The sequence below is a fragment of the Caretta caretta genome, chromosome 1 (genome assembly GCF_965140235.1).
Source record: "Caretta caretta isolate rCarCar2 chromosome 1, rCarCar1.hap1, whole genome shotgun sequence".
Classification (NCBI taxonomy): Eukaryota; Metazoa; Chordata; order Testudines; family Cheloniidae; genus Caretta; species Caretta caretta.
In genome coordinates this window covers 344,888,351-344,900,971 of record NC_134206.1, presented here as the reverse complement: position 1 = coordinate 344,900,971, position 12,621 = coordinate 344,888,351, and the positions used below count along the sequence as shown (strand labels likewise).

Here is a 12,621-nt window from a genome sequence, read left to right as displayed (position 1 = left end):
CACATTGCCAAGAGTCACAGTCCTTCATAGCAAGATGCGATTAATGGCCCTGCACACTTCTGTTAACGCAGCCCCAACAGTCAACTTCCCGACTCCAAATTGATTCGCAGCCGACGGGTAGCAGTCTGGAGTCACCAGCTTCCACATAGTGATCGCCATGCTCTTCTCCCCCGAGAGGGCAGCTCTCATTTTGGTGTCCTTGCACCACAGTGCTGGGGTGAGCTCCTCACACAGTTCTGAGAAGGTTGCTTTGCACATCCAAAGGTTCTGCAGCCACTGATTTTCATCCCAGACCTGCATAACGATGCAATCCCAACAGTCAGTGCTAGTTTCCCGAGCCCAAAAGCGATGGTCCACCATGTTCAGCTGTTCCATGAATACCAAAAGTAATCTGATGATGTTTCTTTCGATGGCACACAGCAGATCAGGCAACTCTGATTCCTGTTCAGATTCGGAGCTCATAATATACTGCATGACCATCCACAATGTGTTCAGAACAGTGACCACAACAGTAGAGAGCAGTGCAGGATCCACCCTTCCAGACAGAGATGGCATGTGCACAGTAAACTGGGGGCATTGAAAAATGCCTCAAAATGCAGGGGGAAGCCCATGGAATGCTGGGATAGAAAGAACTGCATCATGGGATGGGGAATCCGCACCCATGATGCACTGCGATCCTCTCTGCCGTCCCACAAGTCTTAGCTGCGGAAGGTGGGAGTAGCATAGTGGGATAGCTACGTACACTGCTCTCACTGTCAATGCTAGAGCGCCAAGTCTGGACGCACTCTGCCGACAGAAGGAGCGGAGCGTGAACATGCACAAGCGATATAATTATACCGGTTGTTGATTGTCAGCTTAATTTGCATCAACAAAACTCTGTAGTGTAGACAAAGCCTCAGTTATCTCCACCTCTAGTGTTCCTTGTACATGATGTATGTTTATTTTTTAGATTGTAATCTCTTAGGGGCAGAGACTGTATTTTATATATTTTGGTTTTTTTCGGTTCCTAAACAACCGTAAATCATTGCTCCTTGTTTTGTTATGTCTGTGTGAACATTGAAAAGTAATTTGTTCTAATTTTAAAAATCATAATCCTGAACTGTAGAGATGCATGCTACTCAAAGTAATATCTGATGTTCAACAGCAGTTAATCTCACAGGAACGAAACTCTGAGAGCTCTCACATTTGGAAATAATATTCCTTCTGCATATTGCTGTATCATTTGTTTCTTTTCCTCTTTTCTTATTATCAAGGAACTAACTAATTATCTTGCGTTAACAGGATAATAGTTTCCTAAGATTTTCTGTCTTCCTCCTGGTGCTTATTCCCCAACTGAAGTTATCTACATCTTTGGCATGTACATCTTTGGCATTTTCCATACCATTCTTGATTTTGTAGACCTCTATCATATCTCCCTGAACAACTCTACTATTGACAGGTTTCAGAGGAACAGCCGTGTTAGTCTGTATTCGCAAAAAGAAAAGGAGTACTTGTGGCACCTTAGAGACTAACCAATTTATTTGAGCATAAGCTTTCGTGAGCTACAGCTCACTTCATCGGATTTCTTTTTGCGAATACAGACTAACACGGCTGTTACTCTGAAACTCTACTATTGTTAGTCTCTCCTTGGATGGAAGACGTTCCATGCTCTTGATCATCTCTGTTGCCCTTCTCTGAACCTTTTCCAGTTCCACTATCTCCTTTTTGAGATGAGGCGATCAAAACTGACAAGGTATTCAAGATGTGGGTGCACCATGGATTTATATAGTGGCATTATGTTATTTTCTATCTTATTTTCTATCCCTTTTCTATTAGTCCCTAACATTCTAGGAGCCCTTCTGACCGCTGCTGTGCATTGATCTGAAGTTTTCAGATAACTGTCCATGGTGACACCAAGATAATAGAACTCTTTGCCCATCATTTCTGTATTTGTAGCTGGGATTATTTTTTCCAATATGCATTATTTTGTACTCATCAGATTTTACAAACACATTTACATAAAGAACTGGATGTACTCTTTGAAGAGTACAGTTTTTTGAGTGGGGGATGTGGGAAGCATTTCCACCAATCTGGCTCTCTGTAATGGAATCTGTGCCTGTTATTCTTCTGTTATTGGTTAATGTGATGCGTGCATGCAACTCCCTTGCTTTGCATAAGTCTTTCCTAGAATCCCATGAATCTTTAGAGAGTTAAGATTTTGTGTTTGTGCCAGAGGTTTGATTACTCTGCATGGTTAAAAGGAAACAATGTTGGGGACACAGAATATTTGTTTTAGATTGGTGGTTGAGATCTGGTCTTGGTCAGTAATGATCAGAAGACATTACCATCTGAAGCATGTTACTTATCTCAGTGTATGTGTCCAAATCACTAACCACCTCCCCTCAGTAGGCACCCTTGTTAGGAATCTCAGCGGAGGCTAATGACTGAACTGTTGAAACTGACTACTCTCTCATAGAATGGTCCCACCAGGTTAGCACTGAGGCACATCAGTGGGGCAGTGTGAGAAAGTGTTTGCTGTTGCTATTAGTGCTGTATCTGCTCTGTGGATAAACAAGAAATTTGAATTGGCAAGAGGAAATAATATGATCCCTTTTGCAGAGGATTTTATATATCAGTTTATATCTTCAGAGCATTTTGCAAACAATCCCTGTGAGATAGTACATCCTTATCTCCATTTCATACACAGAGAAACTAAAGCATAGAGAAAGGATGTCACTTGGCCCTGGCCACACAGCTTGTCATCGGTAAAGTCTGGGATAGAATCTGGGATTTTCTGGGCGTCATGCTCAAATTACTAAACTCTCTCCACAATCCCTCCTGACAAAATTGATTCCTGCTTTATGAAACTTCTCTATCTATAAAACCATTCATTTAATAAGAAATCAGTGATGGAATAATTTTCTAGTGCACAGTATAATTAAAACATCAAATATCAATAATAGGGGAGAGGGCAAATATCAAAGAACAATATCATTTGTTTTGGCAACTGCATTTCTAACAATTGTCTTTTTTTGTTTTGTTCATTGTTTTGCAGAAAGGAGACTGAGACACACTGAGAGAAATGACGTAATCAAAAAAGTAAGTCAGTGAAAACCACACAGGTTTCTATTGTATAAAACATAAAACTGTCCGTATCTATTGTTAAGAAGTCAACGTTTTTTCTTTGCTGTATCTCCAAAAGGGCATGTGGGGAGTAGTAGATGCAGTCTGCTGGTTGGTTCCTACAACCGTTTTGAGTCATGTGTTTTCAGGCTGTGTGGTTTCAGTACAGGCCCACAAGATATGTCCACTCTTTCCCTGTACTCTTTTGTGGAGATTGGCTGTGCGGGTTATATCCATGATGTGTTGAAGTGAAAGGGCCCTTTGAGAACATTATTTTTTTGCCTTCTCCACCCCCACTACAAAAAGTCCCCCCAGCATTTATGGTGCTTTTCACACTCTTACATCCATGTGTAATGTGGCTCAGGATTGTACCCTAGAATTGGATGTCACTGACCAATACTGAGGTCTTGTCTACACTTAAAAGGTTTGATGGTGCAGCAGTATAGGTGGGGCTATACTGTTAAACCTTCCTACTGCAGATGCAATTTATCCTGACAGAAAAAGTCATTTTGTCAGTATATTTTATATGAGTTTCTTGAGTGAAATAAGCTGTACTGGCAAACAGACTATTGCGCATATAACTGTGTCTGTAGGAGGGCTTTTGCTGGCATAGTTATATCTGCAAAAAATCATGTTCCTACTTGTTACGCTGTCTGGAGTAGTTCACGACTCTGAGTGCCAACCTCAGGGCAGACACCCCAAACTGGTTGTATGTTCTATAATTAGATCTCATTTGTTCCTGGGTTGGTGAAAACTCCTGAAGCGCTCTAACAGTCTTATCATGGAGTCACAGACAGGCCCCTTGGGCATTCTAGACTGGAATTGACTAGACTGTCTTGCCATCCAGCAAGCTAGACTTAGTGATAGTTGGTTGCTATGTGTAACCCACACACCTCCAGGGTGTGGTTCTCTGTCCCATCTAGTGGCACCGAGACCACTTAAAGAAAGAAAGAGATTAATGAGTCTTCTCTGCAGCCTTAGCTAACAGCCATATGGCTTTTAGCTCATACGGTAGAGGCACATGCACTAAGCTCCAGCGGACCCAGGTTCAATCTGGCCTGCCAACAACCGGGGTCTGTCAGTGTTATATTAGCACCAAAGATCACAAAAGATTCAGATTCTTGGGACTGGAAGCAGAGTAGTCACTTATCCCTGGTCAGTTTGTACCTCAGATCTCACACCAAAGATAACACTTGTAGATGATCCTATAGAAGGACTTATTAACTAGGAAAAAGAAATGAGAGAGTTATTTACAGGTTAAAGAAGACAAACATATGTACACAAATGAGTTACCGTCTATGGTTCCAAAAGGTGACAGAGTTGTAGCAGTCTGTCAGCAATGAATGTCTTTCAGGGGTAATCTAGGTTGTCCCTGGAGATTTCTGCTTCTGTTTCGTGGCTCCAGCCCTGTGAAAATCCGATCAAGAAAAGGGAAGAAACATTTTCTTCACTATCTTTATTTTCTTCTTTCGGAATTCAAGATGATGGGATGAGCCCTTTTGCATGTAGCCTCGTCATGGGTGTGGAGGGGCAGCTAACAACACCTTTATATTGTGGTGTCCCACAATGGCCCGTTTCATTTTGATAATCATCTTAATGAGCAGGAGACAATCCCTTCTGATAGGTTGACAGTTTCAGGACAAACATTTTTTACAGTTATAAATCAAAAACTTATAGCACACAATAAAGATAGTATAAGTGAGATTAATGCATGCAGCAACTTACAAGCATTTCATAAAGTCTAAACACTAAACATGTTGTTATAAATTCAATACCCATTTTAACCATAGTAACACCCAGGTGAAACAGACTGGTTTCCATCAATGAATTTGTTCATGCTCAGCTGAGACCCAAAGCCTTTGCAAGAGCTGGCCCCTGGTTTGCCAGTGTCATTGTGATGGGGTGCTCTACTCACCACTTGAGAGCACTTCCTCCTTGCTGTTCTATATGGCCAACACCCCTTTCCAGCGGTTGCACTCCATCACTCTCTCTCTCTCCCTCTCTCCCTTTGCAGCCCCTCCCTTGCTCCAGGAGCTGCAGCTTTCTCTTCATGACTTGGCCCTCCGACCAGGTCACTAAGTAGTTTCCCCTTCCAGAGTGAGATACTTCAAAAATTTCTTCTGTTCTAATGGCAGCAGGCAGTTCTCATGCCGTTTGCCCTGACCCTGTCCCTCTCCCTCCTGCAGTGACCCAGGCAGTCTTTTAATTCACTGCCTTCAACAGTACAACTCCTCAGGGGCTGGTAGGGGAACCCAGCCCTGCCATGTACTCTAGCTTCGAGTCCAGAGCCCTTCACCAAGTAGTCAAGGTCTGCAGCTTCCCTAATCATACTACTTTTTCCCCGGACTACTTCCTATCTTACTTCAACTCATTCTAGTCAGACCCCTGTCTCCTAGGATTTACTAGGTCTCAGGGGAGAGTGACTGCTGTTCTTCACCCTGCAGCCCTTGGCTTTATGTAAGCCCCGCCTGTTCCCTCACTGGCAAGCTTCTTTCTAACCAAGGCTCTCTACACAGCCTAAATCTTCTTTGTTTGCCGCTTAATTGGCTGATAGGGGCCATTTGGCCTAATTCAACCCTCCCAGAGCCGGTGTGGGGAGTACACTCCATCACAGTCAAGCTATGGACATAGCTATGCTGGCAAAGCTTGTAACTGTAGACCAGGCCTTAGTGTTGTGTTGAATAGAGTACTTAGTTACTCAGAGTATTCTGAATGTTTATGATTTAGCCTGGTGGTCTCTTCTGTTGTGATCAAGAAACATTATGAGGTGTTTTCTTGGCATTTATAGACATCAAGCCTTGCAGTTGATCCTCATTTATGATATGTTGGCCTTGGCCTGTATCCAGTATACATGGTTTTTAACTGTCTGTATTAAGAAGACCTTATTTGATGATGTAAAAACATCCTATAATCTAATGAAAATTCATGATTGTAATAACAAAACCCAACATTACTCATCTGAATATCAAAGAACGGAATTTCAGATCAAGCAGACAGAAAACAGTAGACTCATTAAAAGATTGGATGAGGTTTCCTATATATTGCTGAGTCAATTTTAAAATATGTTTAACACTACGAAGCACATTGTGTTTTACTTCTCCTCTATCGGTGGATGAATATGTTTCTAACGTATGGGTTTGGAAATTATTGATGACTGCAGTGTGTCAAACAGCCTTGAAGATTGGTGCTAACTTTCTTTTTTTTTTCTGTTAACATGATTTTGCGCTGCATTTTTTAATCTTTGAAAAATTAAATAAATTTGTACAGAGTTTTTTTAAATTGGATATTTTCAGAGGTAAAATAAAAGCATGGACATGTGCAATTCCTGCTACACCTTGAAGCCTGCACTTCTTTAATAGTCTTTTGGAAATCACAGAATCATAGGAATGTAGGGCTGGAGCAGAGGTCATCAAGTCCAGCCCTCTGCATCGAGGAAGGATCACGTAAATGTAGACCAGAGGTCCCCAAACTGTGGGGCTCCTTTAGGGGGGCACAGAGAAACATTTGGGGGGCATGGTGAGGTCCAGGGCAGTGAGGGAGTGCCACCCAGCCCCACTCCACTCCCAGCTCTACTCTGGCCCTGACCCCAGCCTCGGTTCCTGGTCGCCGCTCTGTTCTCGTCCCCAGACCCGGCCCCAGCCTCAGCGCCCTTACCCCTTTCCGTGTCTCTCCCACTCCAGAGCCATGGCCCTGCTCCTGGCCCTGGCTTGGTGGGGGAGCACAGACGGGGGTAAGAGGGGGGCGTGATGCTGAAAAGTTTGGGGATCAATGATCTAAACACCATCCCTGACAGGTGTTTGTCCAACCTGTTCTTAATCTCCAATGATGGGGATGCCACAATTTCCCTGGGAAATATTCCAGAATTTAAATGCTCTTAGATTAGAAAGTTTTTTGAAATATCTAACCTAAGTATCTTTTGCTACTGATTAAGCCCATTACGTCTTGTGCTACCTTCAGTGGACATGGAGAGCAGTTGATCTCCCTCCTCTTTATAACAGCCCTTGACATATTTGAAGATTGTTATTAGGTTGCCCTTCAAAACTAAAAATGCACAATTTTTTACCTTTTCCTCATAGGTCAGGTTTTCTAAACCTTCTGTCACTTTTGTTGTTCTCCTTTGGGGTTTCTCTCTGGTTTGTCTTCATCTTTCCTAAAGGGTCCCCTGAATTGGACCCAGCTGTGTCCTCAAAAGTAACAGGTAGAGTGGGACAACTACCTCCCTTGTCATACATACAACACTCCTGTTAATTACCCCAAAATGATATTAGCCTTTTTTGCAACGCAACACATTCTTGACTCATATTCAATTTGTGATCCACTATAAGCCGCAGATCCTTTTCATCAGTATGACCATCTAGCCAGTTGTTCCCCATTTTGTAGTTGTGCATTAGATTTTTTTTGCTTCCTAAGTGAAGTACGTTGCACTTGTCCTTACTGAATATCATCTTGTTGATTTCAGACCAGTTCTCTAATTTATCAAGATCATCTTGAATTCTAATCCTGCTCTCCAAAGTTTTTGCAAGTCCTCCCATCTTGGAGAATTTGAAGATTTTATAAGCATATTCTCCATGCAGTTATCCAACTAATTAATTAAAATATTTAATTGTACTAGACTCAAGACTGACCCTGTGGAACACCACTAAGCATACCCTGCCAGTTTGATAGCAAACTATTGATAACAACTCTGAGTATGGTTTTTTAACCGGTTGTGCATGCACCCATAGCAATTTCATTCAGACCGCATTTCCCTAGTTTGCTTATGAGACTATCATGTCAAAAGCCGTACTAAAAATCAAGATTTTTCACCTCTACTGCTTTCCCCCTGCCATCCATTATGCCAGTTACCCTGTCAGAAAAGGAAATTAGGTTGGTTTGGCATGATTTGTTCTTGACAAATCCATGCTGGCTATTCTTTATAACCCTATTGAACCCTGTGAAACTGGAGAAAAGCCAGTTGAGAGTCTTTGGGTTAAGTTAACAGAGCCAAGAGCAACAAGGGTGATGTCGTGGTGAGAGTCTGCTATAGCCCACCAGACCAGGAGGATGAGGTAGACAGACAACTTCGGACAACTAACAGAAGTTTCCAGATCACAGACCCTGGTTCTCATGGGGGACTTCAATCACTCTGACATCTGCTGGTAGAGCAATACAGCAGTGCACAGGCAATCCAGGAAGTTTTTGGGGAGTGTTGGGGACAACTTCCTGGTGAAAGTGCTGGAGGAACTAAGGGTCATGCTCCTCTTACCTGCTGCTCACAAACAGGGAAGAATTGGTAGGGGAAATAGAAGTGGGTGGCAACCTAGGCAGCAGTGACCATGAGGTGGTCGAGTTGAGGATCCTGACAAAAGGAAGAAAGGAGAGCAGCAGAATACGGACCCTGGACTTCAGAAAAGCAGACTTTGGCTCCCTCAGGGAACTGATGGGCAGGATCCCCTGGGAGGCTAATATGAGGGGGAAGGGAGTCCAGGAGAGCTGGCTATATTTTAAAGAAGCCTTATAGAGGGTGCAGGAATAGACATCCCAATGTGCAGAAAGAATAGTAAATGTGGCAGGCAACCAGCTTGGCTTAACAGAGAAATCTTTGGTGAGCTTAAACACAAAAAGGAAGCTTACAAGAAGTGGAAAGTTGTACAGATGACAAGGGAGGAGTATAAAAATATTGCTGGAACATGCAGAGGTGTAATCAGGAAGGCCAAAGTACAATTGGAGTTGCAGCTAGCAGGGGATGTGAAGGGTAACAAGAAGGGTTTCTACAGGTATGTTAGCAACGAGAAGAAGGTCAGGGAAAGTGTGGGCCCCTTACTGAATGGGGGAGGCAACCTAGTGACAGATGAGGTGGAAAAAGTTGAAGTACTCAGTGCTTTTTTTGCCTTGGTCTTCTCAGACAAGGTCAGCTCCCAGACTGCTGCCCTGGGCAGCACAGTATGGGGAGGAGGTAAGCAGCCATCAGTGATGAAAAAACAGGTTAAGGACTATTTAGGAAAGCTGTACATGCACAAGTCCCTGGGGCCGGATGCAATGCATCCGAGGGTGCTGAGGGAGTTGGCTGATGTGATTGGAGAGCCATTGGCCATTATTTTTGAAAACTCGTGGAAATCGGGGGAGGTCCTAGACAATTGGAAAAAGGTACATATAGTGCCCATCTTTTAAAAATGGAACAAGGAGAATCCAGGGAACTACAGACTGGTCAGCCTCACCTCAGTCCTTGGAAAAATCGTAGAGCAGGTCCTCAAGAAATCCATTTTGAAGCACTTGTAGGAGAGGAAGGTAATCAGGAACAGTCAATATGGGCAAGTCATGCCTGACCAACCTGATTGCCTTCTATGGTGAGATAACTGGCTCTGTGGATATGGGGAAAGCAGTGGATGTGATATACCTTGACTTTAGCCAAGCTTTTGACACTGTCTCCCACAGTATTCTTGGCAACAAGTTTAAAAAAGTATGGATTGGATGAATAGACTATAAGGTGAACAGAAAGCTGGCTTGATCGTCGGGCTCAATGGGTTGTGGTCAATGGCTTGATGTCTAGTTGGCTGCCGGTATCAAGCAGAGTGCCCCAGGGGTCGGTCCTGGGGCCAGTTTTGTTCAGCATCTTCATTAATGACCTGGATGATGGGATGGATTGCACCCTCAGCAAGTTCACGGATGACACTAAGATGGGGGGAGAGTTAGATATGCTGGAGGGTAACGATAGGGTCCAGAGGGACCTAGACAAATCGGAGGATTGGGCCAAAAGAAATGTGATGAGGTTCAACAAGGACACGTGCAGAGTCCTTCACTTAGGACGGAAGAATCCCATGCACTGCTACAGGCTAGGGACTGACTGGCTAAGCGGCAGTTCTGCAGAAAAGGACCTGGGATTTACAGTGGACGAGAAGCTGGATATGAGTCAACCGTGTGCCCTTGTTGCCAAGAAGGCTAACGGCATATTGTAGGAGCATTAGTAGGAGCATTACCAGCAGATGGAGGGAAGTGATTATTTCCCTCTATTCGGGACTGGGGAGGCCAGATCTGGAGTACTGCATCCAGTTTTGGGCCCCCCACTACAGAAAGGATGTGGACAAATTGGAAAGAGTCCAGCGAAGGGCACAAAAATGATTAGGGGGCTGGAGCACATGACTTAGGAGGAGAGGCTGAGGGAACTAGGGTTATTTAGTCTACAGAAGAGAAAAGTGAGGCGGGGATTTGATAGCAGCCTTCAACTATCTGAAGAGGGGTTCCAAAGAGGATGGAGCTAGGCTGTTCTCAGTGGTGGCAGATGACAGAACAAGAAGCAATGGTCTCAAGTTGCAGTGGAGGAGATTTAGGTTAAATATTAGGAAAAACTATTTCACTAGGAGGGTGGTGAAGCGCTGGAATGGGTTCTCTAGGGAGGTGTTGGAATCTCCATCCTTAGAGGTTTTTAATGCCCGGCTTGATAAAGCCCTGGTTGGGATGATTTAGTGGGGTTGGTCCTGCTTTGAGCAGGAAGTTGGACTAGATGATCTCCTGAGGTCTCTGCCAACCCTAATCTTCTATGATTCTATTATTTTATTATCCTCTTACCAGTTGATTGCTTAATAATTTGTTCCAGTATCATTCCAGGTATCAACATTAGGCTGACTGGTTTATAATTCCCTAGGTCCCCTTTTTAAACATACAAACTACATTTGGCCGTCTCTAGTCCTCTGGGACGTCACCCATCCTCCATGAATCATAGAATCATAGAATCATAGAATATCAGGGTTGGAAGGGACCCCAGAAGGTCATCTAGTCCAACCCCCCGCTCGAAGCAGGACCAATTCCCAGTTAAATCATCCCAGCCAGGGCTTTGTCAAGCCTGACCTTAAAAACCTCTAAGGAAGGAGATTCTACCACCTCCCTAGGTAACGCATTCCAGTGTTTCACCACCCTCCTAGTGAAAAAGTTTTTCCTAATATCCAATCTAAACCTCCCCCACTGCAACTTGAGACCATTACTCCTCGTTCTGTCATCTGCTACCATTGAGAACAGTCTAGAGCCATCCTCTTTGGAACCCCCTTTCAGGTAGTTGAAAGCAGCTATCAAATCCCCCCTCATTCTTCTCTTCTGCAGGCTAAACAATCCCAGCTCCCTCAGCCTCTCCTCATAAGTCATGTGTTCCAGACCCCTAATCATTTTTGTTGCCCTTCGCTGGACTCTCTCCAATTTATCCACATCCTTCTTGAAGTGTGGGGCCCAAAACTGGACACAGTACTCCAGATGAGGCCTCACCAATGTCGAATAGAGTGGAACGATCACGTCCCTCGATCTGCTCGCTATGCCCCTACTTATACATCCCCAAATGCCATTGGCCTTCTTGGCAACAAGGGCACACTGCTGACTCATATCCAGCTTCTCGTCCACTGTCACCCCTAGGTCCTTTTCCGCAGAACTGCTGCCTAGCCATTCGGTCCCTAGTCTGTAGCTGTGCATTGGGTTCTTCCATCCTAAGTGCAGGACCCTGCACTTATCCTTATTGAATCTCATCAGATTTCTTTTGGCCCAATCCTCCAATTTGTCTAGGTCCTTCTGTATCCTATCCCTCCCCTCCAGCGTATCTACCACTCCTCCCAGTTTAGTATCATCCGCAAATTTGCTGAGAGTGCAATCCACACCATCCTCCAGATCATTTATGAAGATATTGAACAAAACCGGCCCCAGGACCGACCCTTGGGGCACTCCACTTGATACCGGCTGCCAACTAGACATGGAGCCATTGATAACTACCCGTTGAGCCCGACAATCTAGCCAGCTTTCTACCCACCTTGTAGTGCATTCATCCAGCCCATACTTCCTTAACTTGCTGACAAGAATACTGTGGGAGACCGTGTCAAAAGCTTTGCTAAAGTCAAGAAACAATACATCCACTGCTTTCCCTTCATCCACAGAACCAGTAATCTCATCATAGAAGGCGATTAGATTAGTCAGGCATGACCTTCCCTTGGTGAATCCATGCTGGCTGTTCCTGATCACTTTCCTCTCATGCAAGTGCTTCAGGATTGATTCTTTGAGGACCTGCTCCATGATTTTTCCAGGGACTGAGGTGAGGCTGACTGGCCTGTAGTTCCCAGGATCCTCCTTCTTCCCTTTTTTAAAGATTGGCACTACATTAGCCTTTTTCCAGTCATCCGGGACTTCCCCGGTTCGCCACGAGTTTTCAAAGATAATGGCCAGTGGCTCTGCAATCACAGCCGCCAATTCCTTCAGCACTCTCGGATGCAACTCGTCCGGCCCCATGGACTTGTGCACGTCCAGCTTTTCTAAATAGTCCCGAACCACCTCTATCTCCACAGAGAGCTGGCCATCTCTTCCCCATTTTGTGATGCCCAGCGCAGCAGTCTGGGAGCTGACCTTGTTAGTGAAAACAGAGGGAAAAAAAGCATTGAGTACATTAGCTTTTTCCACATCCTCTGTCACTAGGTTGCCTCCCTCATTCAGTAAGGGGCCCACACTTTCCTTGGCTTTCTTCTTGTTGCCAACATACCTGAAGAAACCCTTCTTGTTACTCTTAACATCTCT

At 44.3% G+C, this 12,621-nt stretch overlaps 1 long non-coding RNA gene across 12 annotated transcripts in view; it reads left to right on the top strand.

Moving 5' to 3' along the window:
• Positions 1-12,621, top strand: part of LOC125630552 (uncharacterized) — a 183,246-nt gene that overhangs the window by 93,594 nt on the left and 77,031 nt on the right. For all 12 annotated transcript variants that reach the window (XR_012666626.1, XR_012666623.1, XR_012666617.1 and 9 more), the window contains one exon: positions 3,035-3,078. This is a non-coding gene — a long non-coding RNA (uncharacterized LOC125630552). The remainder of the gene's footprint in view (positions 1-3,034; positions 3,079-12,621) is intronic.